Below are 13,123 nucleotides of genomic sequence, written 5' to 3'. Positions count from 1 at the left end.
TAGTAATGCTCCCGGAGCCAGGCATCCTAGTGCATCCTTGTGACCCCAGCACTTAAGTGGAGACAGGAGACTCAGGACTTCAAAGTCATGATTAGCTTCATAGCTAGTTCAAGACCAGGATCCGGATGGACTGCATGAGAAAATGAAAGCTTAGAGGAGAGCCATCAAGATGGCTCGGCAGGTCAAGATGCTTGCTGCCAAGCCCGAGTTAAGTCCTCAGGTCTGAAAACCAGTCAGCTCCTACAAGTTGTCCTCCAGCCTCAACACCCAAGGTACGGCAGGAAAATTTATCTATAAATTTTGAAAAAAAAAAAATAGTATAAGCAGGTCTCATAAACACCCTCAAAGTAGTGATTATAAGAAAATAAGATTTGTCAGGTATTCAGAGCATTAGAAAACTGTAGATATTGTCAGTATGTTAAGAATTCATTGAGCTGGGCTGGAGAGGTGGCTCGGGTCAAGAGTGCTGGCTGCTCTCGCAGAGGACCCAGGTCCACTTCCCACCTGAAATTCCAGTTCCATGGCCTTTGACCCTCTTCTGGCAGGCACATATGTGGTATGCAGACAAAATGCCCATACATATAAAATAAAATAAAAAACACTTTCTAAAAAGAAAAAGAACTCATTGAGCCTAGAGTTAGAAGTATTTAAAGCAAGTTGTCTTCTAATCAGTTTTTTCAGTACTGGGGATTGAACTCAGGGCTTTGTACATGAAAGGTAATCCATCTCTAAACTTTATCCCCAGCCAGTAATTATTTTAAGTGTGACTTCTGTCTTGTTTTTATAATTTTTAACACCTCAATCTGTAGTTCAGGTTGGCAACCTTCCCACCTCAGCCTCTGTCTAGGATTATAGGTTCTGAGCCGTCTCACCCATAAAGACTTACCTACAATGGATTGGTATTCCTTAAACAAGGAAGTCAGTGTTCTCAAAGTGATTGTTTTTGATACATGAGTATGGGAAACAATGTATGTACTTGGCAGTTGATAACCAAATTAACAATTAGTTAATTCAATTAGTTCAGTTGTCTTGTATAGAGAAGTTCAAAGGCAGTTCAGGGCCACAATAATTGTTTTGTCCCATTTTCCCATAGGGATTCAGGTTCCCTTCATCCCCAGCGTATAGGCTTCATTTCTACATAGACCAGGAGCTACAGACAGTTAAACACATCATTTCTTCAAGTGAATTTACTACAAAAATTGAATGGAGTTTGGCAGAAAAGGTCACACAGCTTTTATTTCATTCTATGCTAATATAAATTTCACTAATTCTGTAACCTCTAGACCATTATTATAAGTGGGTAGAGATGAATTCATAATCCTGTTTTGAGTACTCTTATTGAACCTTAAAGAACAGTTATTTAACATGTCTTTCCTCTGGTTTTTGGTGAATGCCTTTAATACCTTTAACCCTAGCGCTTCAGAGGCAGAAGCAGGCTGATCCCCGAATTCAAGGCCAGCCTGGTCTACAGAGTGAGTTCCAGGACAGCCATGGCTACACAGAAATCCTGTCTCAATCCCCCCCCCCCCCCCCCCCCCCCCCCGCCCCCTTCCGAAAAAAAGAACATCTCCTAACTGTCTTTCCTGACTTAACCATTCTGGGCTGATCAGATGCAGTTTGCATACCCTAAGTGAACACAGTAAAGGTGAGGAGGCCAGAGTGGGAGAGGTAGCTCAGCAGTTGAGCGCACTTGCTGCTCCTGCAGAGGACCTGGGTTCCATTTCCTGCATCTGTATGGCAGCTCACAACTGTCTGTAACTGCAATTCCAGGGATTCAGATACCTTCTGGCCTCCCTGGGCCCCAGGCACAAATGGTACATATACATACATTCAGGCACTCACACATTTTTTTAAAACAGAACCAAAGGTGAAGAGGCCTATGCATCAGATGAAATGGAAAAATGACGTGGCTCCTGAAACTGTACCCTTGCCTACCCTCAGTCCTGGTTCCATAGCAAATGTATTCAGAGTTCCGGCACTCTCGCCTGGGATGCATGCAAAACCAGTGGCCAGGGATCATCGACAAGGATTCTCTCTGAGCTATCTAATCCGCCAAACTTGTCTCCTTGGGTAATTTAAGAGGTTAGAACTTACTCCTTCAGCAGGAAAATATGTCAACACAAATCTTCTCAAATACTGTCTGCCTTCCGGTGGTCCCTTCTCTTCCAGCAGAAGCCTGTGCTTACGTTTGTTTGTACGGGTCTTGTTAGTTTCTGGGGTTCACCTGGAGCTGCTTGCCCAGCACTGGGATGAGTTGGTCTGTAGGGGGTTATTTATACTGTCTTAAAGGAGTGGAATTTATAAATATGTTAAGGCCAGATCTCCTACCTATCAAATGTCTGTTCTTACTGGTTACAATAAAGTTCCTTTTTTTTTTTTTTTTTTTTTTGAGACAAGGTTTCTCTGTGTTACCTTGGCTGCCCTGGAACTCACTCTGTAGACCAGGCTAGCCTCGAACTCAAGAGATCCGCCTGGCTCTGCCTCCTGAGTGCTGGGATCAAAGCCATGTGCCACCACCACCTGGCAACTTCCTAAATTTAGAATTAGATCAAGTTCCAGGACAGCCAGGGATACACACAGAGAAACCCTGTCTGAAAAAAACAAAAAAGAAAATCAGCCTTAGGCATAACTTAGTGGTATATACCATCATTTAACATGTTTGAGGCCCCATGTTAAATATGTGTGCTCATATGCACGTACACACAAATTTAGGCTGACTACCTAATTTAGTCAACTAAAGGGAAAAAAACTGAATTATTAAACTAGGGTGTTCTTAGGGGTAGGAAAGAGAAAAAGCACAGTGTGTAAAGATATAGATACTACTCCAAGAAGATAACAGATACCTTTTTTTAAGAGTTTAGGGCCGGGCGGTGGTGGCGCACGCCTTTAATCCCAGCACTCGGGAGGCAGAGCCAGGCGGATCTCTGTGAGTTCGAGGCCAGCCTGGACTACCAAGTGAGTTCCAGGAAAGGCGCAAAGCTACACAGAGAAACCCTGTCTCGAAAAACCAAAAAAAAAAAAAGAGTTTAGCCACACCTTTAATCCCAGCACTCGGGAGTTCGAGGCCAGCCTAGTCTACAGAGTGAGATCCAGGACAGGCACCAAATCTACACAGAGAAACCCTGGGGGGGGGGGGGGGGTAAGCATACTGGCTGGAGAGATGGCTCAGTGGTTAAGAGCACTGACTGCTCTTCCAGAGGTCCTGAGTTCAATTCCCAGCAACCTATTGTAGCTCACCACCATGGTTGTGATCCATCTGTAATGGGACCTAATGCCTTCTGGCATACAGATGCACATGCAAAATACTCATTCATCTATATATATATATATACATATATATATGTAAAGAAGTTATCCACACTAGTGTCCCAACCTTAATCCCAGCATTCAGGCAGAGGAGAGGCAGGCAATCTGAGTTTGAGGCCAGCCTGGTGGACAGAAAGAGATCCAGGACAAACAAGACTACACAGAGAAATCCTGTCTCAAAAAAAAACAAAACCAAAAGAAAAAATATATATAATACCTCTCAGCCGGCCATTAGGCATCTTTGTTTCAGTTCATTCGTTGGTAGAATTAGCATGGATTAGGGACCTAATGTATTAGGCAAAGTGTTAGGAGACAAGGCTGCAGACATGTAAGGACGGAAGAGTAGAGCGTCTAGTGGGAAAAAGACTGGAAGGTAAACATGGCGCACGGAAACATCTGTTCACTGTGGACAAAGAGGACTCCACTAGCTGAGCGAAGCAATGAGTGTATCCATCTTACTTCCTGGAAGCACGAGTGAGGGTAGTTTGCGAGTGACACAATGACAGTTGAATCGCCAATAAGTCACTCCAGCACGAGTGGCATCTCCCAGAAGCTGCATCCCCGCGCTGTCTGCGCGTCTGCAGGCACTGCGCTGCACAGTCTCCTTCACCGCAATTGTTGACTGCTTTTATAACCTTGGGTCTTGGATCTGTCATGAGCCTCTTAAGTCTTGTGAGACTCTTTTCCAGAAACGGGTGTTTGAATTCTGAGGAAACTGCTACACAAGGTGTTAAGAGGCCAGATAGGCTGGTTAGGAGGCATCCCGAACACTAGTGAGACAGTCTGCTCTTCTGTGGGCTCTTGCCTTGCTCTCCGCAAGAATGGATGGAGTGCGTGTATACCGAAGGGAAACTTAATTGCCATGCAAGACCAATTCAAACAGGGAAGTAGGAATCGAGACAGAGGCTGGCTCTGCTCTGTGCCCTCGGCAGGCTGCAGGTGACAGCTGAACGCTCTAGGAAAGCTTTGGGGTGTCAACCTTACATTACATTTAAGTCTGCGGACAGCAGGTCACTAATGAAGTTAAGGCGGGTGTCAGAGGCTAGGGTCACAAGTCGCTGGCCGGGTCTCTGAGGTTGGAGACAGTTGCAGGAATGAATTTCCATCTACAGCCAAAGCATGGACTCTGGAGGCTGAGACAGCAGAGTCGTTTCCGATCCGTCCTCTCCCCCCGCCACACACACACACACCTGGTCCTGTCCCCTCTTGGCAGCTGCAGGTCAAGTCCTGGAGGCTGGAGCATGGCGAACCTCCCAAGGGTCTATTCTTTGTCCAAGAGCATCTAGGAGCTGGCTGAGCCGGCCAGAGTCTAGTTCTCTTCCTCTGACGAGCAATCTGCCAAGACTGAAGCCCTTCTGCTACAGAGCCAGGCGCCAGGCGGGCCCGGATTGGCTGAATCTGTGTGCATATAAATAATGCATAAAAGCCCGGCTTAGTAACCCACGCTTTTAATTCCAACACTCAGAAGACCGAGGCAGGCGGATCTCTGTGAGTTCGAGGCCAGCCTGGTCTACAGAGTGAGTTCCAGGACAGCCAGGGATACATAGTGAGACCTTGTCTTGAAACAAAACAAACAAAAAATTTAATGTGTAAAATGTGATCAATTAGGGAAGATCTGTTAAACCTGGAGCCGGAGGGGAAGAACACTGAGCCACTTAAAGCATCCTCAACCAGATCGGTGGGTTGCTTTCCTACCCTACCGGATAGGGACGCCGATTCTGAGCTGTTTAAAGGGCGCCCAGGAGTTTCTGTCGGTTCCTAGCTGTTGAGGGAGGAGGGTAGGGGTATTCCACATTTCCTACAGGTGCTACGGGCAGGAGCTTTCCAGCTTCAGTCACAGCGGCCTCCAATAAGTAGTCAATACTGCGGGCTGCAGCTTGCTCCTGTCTTGGTTGTCCCAGGCGGCGTCCCCCATCAGTTTTTGCCCAGCTTGAGTCTTTCATTTCGCTCACCTGGTGCTTTGCTGACAGCTGGATTCGTTCCATAGATTGCAGTGACTGCCATTAACCCCTTGCCCTGGGCTCCTGGCAGTTTAGAAATCTCTGGAGCCTTAGAAAAAGCTGGGGCCCTACCTACCCATCTCTATATGACCTAGGAAAGATCCAGAGACATACGGTTAATTAACCATGTCCACCGCCTGCTAATTCATAATCATTCGGGGGTTTGGACTTTAACAGCAAGAGAAGCTATTGACACTTTCCGGGATGGTGGTGGCAAACATTGTATATAATTTCAAGAATTTGCCCATTATTTGAAATCCAAATAGCTGGGTAAGAATCTACATTCATCTGAAAAGTTTTAGTCCAAATCAGCCCTTTAGAGAAAAGGTATCTCTTTTTCTGGTCTAAAACTTAAAAACTTTACAGCGACTGCTTTGTAACTAACATTTTATTTGGACCCTTTCTTTCCTCATGTAGTTCTCCGTGATCCCTCAGTTAGCCCAAGGGCAAGCTTTGGGTTTCCCTTGCGAGCCTATGTATCCTATGAACTCGTGTACTGTAGACCTTTAGGGAAGTTCAACTTGGGCGTCAACTTGAAAAGGAACGCGCTTTGGGTTTATTATTCCCGAACCCATTGCAATTTTCCTTTTGCCTCATCCCCATTCTCTCCTGAGGCTTTTTGGGGTCCGCCTTTGCTTCTTACTCTTGAAGACTGGTTTGTCATTCACTCTCTCACACGCACACACACACACGGCGGCCTTTGCGGTCAGTTATTAACAGTCGTCCCTCTTTATACCTTTAAAAATGAGAGCGTCAAGCCCCGCGTGGACACTCGCCGCGCGCTGAGCACTAGCCCGGAGTGGCGACTAGGGCGCCGAGGCAGCGCGGGGAAGGAAGGAAAGCGGACGGGCGGGCGGCGGGCTGGGAGGCCGGGCCGAGCCGCTCTTCCACGCACCCACCCCGGCGGTCACCCCAGCGGGGGCTCGGGGGCTGGGCGGGCGAGCGAGCGAGCGAGCGCCCTTCGCCAGCTGAGACAGGTAACGCCGGGGCCCGCGGGGCGCGGCTTTAAATCTCCCGCCGCGGAGCCGGCCCCTCGGCGCACCGGCGCCGCTTCCGGGCGGGAGGGGGAGCGGGCGAGCGCTCGCGGGCGGCGGCGGCGGCGGCGGCGGCGGCGGCTGGGGCGGGTGCGCGGAGGAGCCCGGCGCGGCAGAGCGCGGCCCCCGGGCGGCGAGGAGCAGCGCGGTGAGCATCCGAGGCCTCCGGGCCCGCCGCTCCCTCCGGGCGGCGGTGGCCAAACCTGGTTCCCATGACAACGGCGGGCGAGGTGGGGCGCGGGCCGCGCGCTCCGGCCGGCCGGCCGCGGGGGGATGCTCGCCCGGTTCCGGCGCCTCCCGGTGAGCCGGCCTGCGGCGGCGGCGGCAGCGGCGGCGGCTTCGGCGGGCCTGGCCCCCCTCCGCGGCCGGTACGTCTCCCGCGCTGCCTCCGGGAGAAGCCGCGGCCTGAGGCCGGCCTGGGTGCTCCCGAGACCGGGCAGATGCTGGCAGGCTCAGGGGCCGCCTTTGTACGACGCGGTGCTTAATGGATGTGATGATCGTTCCCTGGCGGGATGCCTTCCTGACGGACTCCGGGGCTCGGTGGACACGGTATTACACACACACACACACACACACACACACACACACACACACACACACACACACACACACACACACACACACACACACACACACACACACACACACACACACACACACACACACACACACACACACACACACACAACCTGAGCAGAGCTGTGGTTGAGGGCGAAGTGCCGGACGCATCGCCCCGCGCGAGGGTGTCGGTGCACAAAGCCTCCCCTCCCGGGTGGGGACCCCAGCCTCGCCACATGGATTCAGCTGGGGGTGGGGTGGGGTGGGAGCAGGTGTCTCCGACCCCTGACCTCACCTGGGCGGCCGAAACCTGATGCTCTAAGAAAGATGGAGAAGGGGAAAACAATCCTGCTTGGCATCCTGCCCGTGAGGCCGTGGGCTTGCCAGCCGGGTGAGGGGTGGGGTGGTGTTTCGTGGAACAGGTGATCTTCATGCACGAAACATACAACCTGTTAGCAACTGTGTAGGTCGCTGGAACCATCTGTGCGGAGATGGGTGTTTCTCGGCGGTTTGGGTTCTAAGTATGGAGGGGCTGATTGCTTCGGTTCCGGCTCAAGCGATGTTTTGTAAAGTGGTATCACTTTAATCGTCTTCTCATCACGATTCGCAGCCACAGGTACCTCATTCTTCGGTGGGAATTAATTATATATGACAATTATACATTTATTGGCCGAGCAAACATCTCCTGATGGTAGGCATGTGTTTTTTTATACGACCAAAGTTTAATAATCATCTCGTATTTATGGTCGGTGCATAACCTTCCCAGTTCTCTTTCAACTCTTTGAACTTATTTTAACAATGCAAAATGGTTGAACGTGTAGCTCTTGGAGGCAGTCCCGGGCAAAGCACTAATTACCAGCAGTTCTAATTGCTAGGGAAATCACTATAATCCTAGAGGTAAGAAGGGTGCCGAGATCCCGGTTCAAAAGGCAAAAGTGTAAACATAAGACTGATAGGCCACGCAGGAAGACGTATTTTCTTTTTTTTTTTTCCCTTTCATTTTTCTTAAAAATTTTTCTACTCACTCCACATACTGTCCACAGATACCCTCTCCTCCCTCCTCCCACCCCTCAGCCCTCTTTCCCAAGCTACCCCACATCCCCACCTCCCCCAAATAGAGGTCTCCCATGGGGAGTCAGCAGAGCCCAACACACTGAGCCTAGGCAGGTCCAAGCCCCTTCCCACTGCACCAAGGCTGTGCAAGGTGTCTGGAACCAGGCACCGGGTTCCAGAAGCCTGCCCATGCACCAGGGACAGATCCCGATCCCCCTGCCTGGGTGCTCCCCAAACAGTTCGAGCCAAAAAACCCGGAAGACATATTTTCATTGCAGATGCTTGTCATAAAAATTAAATTTATTTTAGTGACGAAAGTAAGCAAATATCACACTGTGAAACGTAATAGACTATATTGTGTGTGTGTTTAAAAAATATTTGTTTATTTTATGTATATGAGTGCTCTATCTGCATGGAAAACTTTATGCCGGAAGAGGGCATTAGATTCCACTATAGATAATTGTGACCCACCATGTGGTGCTGGGAATTGAACTCAGGACCTTTGGAAGAGCAGCCGGTGCTCTTAACCTCTGAGCCATCTCTCCAGCCCCAGACTATATTGTTTTATACTAACAAACTCTGTTTTTCTGGAATACCTACATTGAGTAAGATCTTTTATTTTTTACCTTAACATTCATTATGTCTCGCTACACAGGGAAACCCTGTCTGGAAAAAGCAAAACAGAACAAAAGAAAAACAAAAACAAAAAAACATTCATTATGTCTCCTTTAAATTTTTCTTATTTTTGATAAAACAGATGGGATGTGTAAAGAACTTTAAAATATTTCTAAAACTGGCAGTTTTCTTTATGTGAAGTGGCTTTTGTTAAGTATCATATTCTCTTTTCGTCATTTGGCCTTTTTCATTTATCACTTAAATTTTGCCCTTTATTTTTTTTTTACACTGGTTGGCTATTTTTTTTTTTTTAATTTTTAAAATCTTGTTTGTGGGTGCTGGGGAATTAAGGGAGGAGGGGCTCCAAGCATACCCAGCTATGTACCCGCTCCAAATATGTTTTTTATATTATCATTTCCAGATGTGGATCTTGGGGATTGTGATAGTTCAGGATTTCAGCATTCTTGGCTGATGGTGCTTGGAATTGTAATTTGAAATTACGACCCCAACTCAACGTTGGTCAAGCATAACTTGGATATATTGTTGATTCAGTTCCAAGCCACCACAATAAAATGAGCTATACAATTTTTGTAGTTTCCCAGTGCGTATTAAAATTATTTTGTTGTTGTTTTCAAGACAGGAACTCCTGATCCTCCGGCCTCCACCTCCTACACCTCCAGGTTTACAGGCACACATATACCCCGAGCCCATCTGAAAGTAGTATTAATTAAGTGTGCAATAGCTTAAGTCTAAAAAGTCACACAAATTTTTATTTAAAAATACATGATTAAAACCTGAGCTGGGCGGTGGTGGCGCACGCCTTTAATCCCAGCACTCGGGAGGCAGAGCCATGCGGATCTCTGTGAGTTCGAGGCCAGCCTGGTCTCCAAAGCGAGTTCCAGGAAAGGCACAAAGCTACACAGAGAAACCCTGTCTCGAAAAACCATAAAAAAAAAAAAAAAAAAAAAAAAAAAAAAAAAAAAAAAAAAAAAAAAAAAAAAACCTGAACAGTGGGGTTGGGGATTTAACTCAGTGGTAGAGCGCTTGCTTGCCTAGCAAGCACAAGGCCCTGGGTTCGACCTCAGCTTGAGGGGGGGGAGACACCCTGAACAGAACAGTGCTATAGCCGAGCCTTTTATCCAGTATGGCTGTTTTCCTGGGAGAAGTCTTGCTGAGTTGCTGAAGGTTGGAGTAGCTGTGACAATTCTGTTCTGTTTTGTTTTTGTTGTTGTTGTTTTTAACACCAGTGATGGTCATTGTGCCCATTAACTTTCTTTTAGGAATGATTTGTCTGTAGTTTGAAATACTAGTACTGCTTGGGTAGCATAGCCCTTCTTCCAAAATGGAGCTGGTCCTTTTAGACCCTGAGTCAGCTAGGCTGATGTGATATTCTAAATCTTCTGTGGTCATTTCATCAGTGCGCACTGTCCTGGAACTTGCTCTGTAGACCAGGGTGGTCTCAAACTCAGAGATCTGTAAATGGAGGCTTTTCTCTATCCCGTCCCATCCCGCAGCCACTTCCAAATAATCACTCAGAGGCTTATATTAATTATAAATGCTTGGCTGATGGCTCAGGCTTATTACTAGCTAGCTCTTACATTTAAGTTAACCCATCTTTCTGATCTATGCTTTGCCACATGGTTCATGGCTTGCTACCTCATTTTCTACATGTCTTGCTTCCTCAGTGGCTACCGGGCATCTGCCCCAACTCCTTCTCCTTCTCCCTGTCTCTCTGTTTTGCTTTCCCACCCAGCCTTATTCTGCCTGGCTACAGGCCAAATCAGCTTTTATTATCAACCAGTGAGAGAAACACATATTCACAGGGCACAGAAGGATCCTCCCACAGCATTTCTCCCTTTCTGTCTAATCAAAAAGGAAGGTTTTAACTTTAACATAGTAAAATTACAAATAAAAAAATAGTTATCAAGCAATAATTACAGCTACAATATCTAGTCTATTTGTATTTGACAAAATCAGAGAAAACATTCAATTATCTATCATATCTTGGTGAGTCTATAAAGTTTTATATCTAATTTATCCTTTTATCATAATTATGAAAAATTATAACTATGACTATCTAGTATTCAGTTTTATCAAAGACCCCAGAAGGATATACTGAGTAAACAGGAAGTGCATTGCAAGCAACTTGTAAAACTCTAGAAATCACAGAGATATCTGGATGCCTAGACAGTCACCCAAAATTCTTCTATAATGTTGGGGCATCCATCTTCAGGCTACAGGCCTAGAGTATCTGGCAGACTTTTTAGTGAAGCAGAAATGTGAAGGGCTGTCCTGGCTTGTATTGGCAAAGTTCATCAGTTGCTTTCCTCTGTGTCCTGTAGAATGTTCGACAGTTTCTTCCGTGAAGCAGGAACCTGAAGGACCATCCCACCTTGTGTTGGCGAAGTTCAGTCGCCATTTTCCTGTGGGTCCTGTATGTCTAGTTTATGCCACATACTCTCAAGCAGACCAGGCAAGAGCAGTTTCTTGCCTAAATGGCTAGCCTTACCACATTGAAAAAACACCCCATAAGGAGTTTCTTCGAAGCCCATCATCTTTTTTTTCATTTTTATTTATTTATTTTTCTATTATCAGCTTGATACAGTCCAAATTCTTAACCTAATAGTGAAATGTTTCACTGAGGCTTGCCCAGTAATTGAGTAAGACCAAAACTTATTATAAACCACAGTCATCCTAGGATCCCCCCGTTATATAGCCTCTCTGGTTCTGTGGGTTGCAGTCTGATTGTTCTTTGCTTTATATCTAGTATCCACTTATGAGTGAGTACATACCATGTTTGTCCTTCTGGGTTTGGGTTACCTCACTCAGGATGATGTTTTCTAGTTCCATCCATTTGCCTGCAAATTTCATGCCGTCATTGTTTTTCTCTGCTGAGTAGTATTCCATTATGTATATGTACCATATTTTCTTAATCCATTCTTCAGTTGACAGGCATCTAGGTTGTTTCCAGGTTCTGGCTATTACAAATAGTGCTGCTATGAACATAACTGAGCATGTATCTTTGTGGTATGATTGAGCATTCCTTGGGTATATGCCCAAGAGTGGTATAGCTGGGTCTTGAGGTAGATCATTTCCCAATTTTCTGAGAAACCGCCATACTGATTTCCACAGTGGTTGTACAAGTTTGCATTCCCACCAACAGTGGAGGAGTGTTCCCTTTGCTCTACATCCTCTCCAGCATTGACTGTCATTAGTGTTTTTGATCATAGACATTCTGGCAGGTGTAAGGTGGTATCTCAGAGTCGTTTGATTTGCATTTCTCTGATGGTTAAGGATGTTGAGCATTTCTTTAAATGTCTTTCAGCCATTTGAGATTCTTCTTTTGAGAATTCTCTGTTTAGCTCTTTAGCCCATTTTTTAATTTGATTGTTCAGTATTTTGATGTCTAGTTTCTTGAGTTCTTTATATACTTTGGAGATCAGTCCTCTGTCAGATGTGGGGTTGGTGAAGATCTTTTCCCATTCTGTAGGCTGTCTTTTTGTCTTATTTACTGTGTCTTTTGCCCTACAAAAGCTTCTCAGTTTCAAGAGGTCCCATTTATTAATTGTTCTCAGTGTCTGTGCTGCTGGTGTTATATTTAGGAAGTGATCTCCTGTGCCAATGCGTTCAAGAGTACTTCGTACTTTCTCTTCTATCAAGTTTAGTGTAACTGGATTTATGTTGAGGTCTTTGATCCACTTAGACTTGAGTTTTGTGCATGGGGACAGATATGGATCTATTTGTAATCTTTTACATATTGACATCCAGTTATGCCAGCACCATTTGTTGAAGATACTTTCTTTTTTCCATTGTATAGTTTTGGCTTCTTTGTCAAAAATCAGGTGTTCATATGTGTGTGGATTAATGTCAGGGTCTTCAGTTCGATTCCATTGGTCTGTATGTCGGTTTTTATGCCAGTACCAAGCTGTTTTTATTACTATAGCTCTATAGTAGAGCTTGAGGTCAGGGATGGTGATGCCTCCAGAGGTTGCTTTATTATACAGGATTCTTCTAGCTATCCTGGGTCCTTTGTTTTTCCATATGAAGTTGAGTATTTTTCTTTCCAAGTCTGTGAAGAAGCCCATCATCTTCTTTGAAATAATTGGTGCTGCCAGGAGCAGACATGTCTCACTGTTGAGAAAAGTCTAAGTTCTTAAAACATTTGAAATGCCATATTCTATAGGTCTTTAAAGTGTTTGAAGATTACCTATCTAATTGAAATATATCTTTGTATACCTAGAAAACCTAACTAATATAGTTATAAGTTTGATTTTTTTTTTTTGGTTTTTCGAGACAGGGTTTCTCTGTGTAGCTTTGCACCTTTCCTGGAACTCACTTGGTAGCCCAGGCTGGCCTTGAACTCACAGAGATCCGCCTGGCTCTGCCTCCCAAGTGCTGGGATTAAAGGCGTGCGCCACCACCGCCCGGCTATAAGTTTGATTATTATAGATGACTATTAATCTGTGTTTTTAAATTATACATTACAATTTTAAATGAGTTGCATAAACATAATATCTTAAGGAAGAGTAGGAATATACATATAACAAAATTAACTTT

General features: G+C 45.8%; 1 protein-coding gene across 6 annotated transcripts in view; it reads left to right on the top strand.

Moving 5' to 3' along the window:
- Positions 1 to 6,409: 6,409 nt before the first annotated feature.
- Ica1l (islet cell autoantigen 1 like) overlaps positions 6,410 to 13,123 on the top strand; it is a 67,275-nt gene continuing 60,561 nt past the window's right edge. For 3 of the 6 annotated variants that reach the window (XM_052749563.1, XM_052749562.1, XM_052749557.1), the window contains exon 1: positions 6,410 to 6,488. The gene's annotated coding sequence lies outside the window, so the exon portion shown is untranslated. Of the gene's footprint in view, positions 6,489 to 6,673; positions 6,890 to 13,123 lie in introns of those variants that run through there. The other 3 variants (XM_052749561.1, XM_052749559.1, XM_052749560.1) reach the window with 3 other exon arrangements.

Source organism: Peromyscus californicus, unplaced genomic scaffold (genome assembly GCF_007827085.1).
Source record: "Peromyscus californicus insignis strain IS unplaced genomic scaffold, ASM782708v3 Scaffold_21__1_contigs__length_65335640, whole genome shotgun sequence".
NCBI classification, from domain to species: Eukaryota; Metazoa; Chordata; class Mammalia; order Rodentia; family Cricetidae; genus Peromyscus; species Peromyscus californicus.
The sequence above is the reverse complement of the archived record's forward strand: the minus strand, read 5'-3'. Positions and strand labels throughout refer to the sequence as shown.